Genomic DNA, 1,619 nt, shown 5'->3' on the forward strand with positions numbered 1-1,619 from the left:
GATTCAGTGATTCAACAGAAAGTCTTATAGGACTCAGCATACAGTTGTATTCACAAATGAGTTTACTAGCGCAAAAGGATGCACAATAAGATCAGCAAGGGAAAAAGACAGAGGAATCTAGAGAAATTCATGCACAGATTTCCTTATGCTCTCTTCCTAAGGTGAGGGAGCATTCTTGAGTATGCTTCTTTCTCTCAGCAACAAAAAAGACAGCAACATATGGGTAAATATCTGGCCAGGGAAGACCAACAGAGACTCAGGTTTTTGCTAAGACCCAGGTCAAACAAGCACTCTTTGCCTAGCATGAACCAAACTACCACACTCTAAAAGAGTCTTTATTCAGCATAAATCACATGATTTGTACCAACAATCTAGGCAAAGTGAACTATACTTATCAGGGAAGAAAGGGAAACCAAATTCCTACACAACAGGCAAAGTCCAACCTCGGAAACAGGCCTTCCTAAAGACAGCAGTCTTGTATCTACTATATTAACTCTTTTCAGCATAGTTTAGCACAGTGCTCACATTCAATATTATAAGTTAATCACACACCTGCATTGTAAATACCATTACATTGCAATATGCATCATTTCATGTTTCTCAAAATAGGTATAACTCCGGGCAGACAAAGATGGATATGGATCTTAGTATACATGTTAAGGCAGTGCTTCGTAAAATGTATTCTGTGAAAAGAAGGTTCTCTGGTAAAACTGTTTGAGGAAATGTACATTTATTCCCTTTCGTGAAAATTCTCAATACATATTAGCATATTAAAGGATCTAAGAGGTTCTACAGAGGAAAAATGATTTTTATATGACTGACTCCAACATTTCCTATTTGACCATACAACACCTATTAACTCCTTGCTGACAGCTTATAAAATGCTGTGCTAAGGCCAACAAATGTGTTCATTAATCATGGCCAAATAGGGAAAATATTAAACATCAGCAAGCTTTGAAGGAAAGCTATTAGAACTAGACATGTGAAATCACTTGGTTCTGTGATGGTCCACGAAGTAATACAACCACTAGAAGCTATGTGTAGAACACTCTATATTTGCAAACCTGTCTTTAATAGATTCTTAAAAGAAAGAAAAAATGAAAATAATTTAGCTTCCGTTTAGGGAAATAATATTTTCATATTAGGTATGCTTAGGAATTAACCTAAATATTTTAATAAATAAATTATTTAAATGAAAGTTTAATAGATACTCTCATTTCTACCTGATGAAAAATAATTTCTGTCTTCCAGCATGACAGAGTGAGGTTATCAAATTCTCTCCCTCAAAAGCAGTAATAAAACTGGACAAAACTCTCGAAAACAATTTTCAACAATGTGGAATTTGGCCAAAGGCATGCAACAAAATCAAAAGTGTTGTTCATGAACACCACTCAACTTTTAAGAACTATGTAATCTGTGGCGTTTTTGCCCAGGACTCCTCCTGTTAACTCTGCATCAGCTCTTTTTGAATAGCAATTCAAACACAATGGCGGTGCTGTGGCGCCAGAGTGGCCCAGACGACATACCCCACGTCCAAGGTCAGGAGCAGCGGCTGAGAGGAGATACCCCACGTCCAAGGTAAGGAGCAATGGCTACACTTTGCTGGAGCAGCCATGAAG

The sequence above is a fragment of the Bison bison genome, unplaced genomic scaffold, assembly GCF_000754665.1.
Source record: "Bison bison bison isolate TAMUID 2011002044 unplaced genomic scaffold, Bison_UMD1.0 scf7180017864227, whole genome shotgun sequence".
NCBI lineage: Eukaryota > Metazoa > Chordata > Mammalia > Artiodactyla > Bovidae > Bison > Bison bison.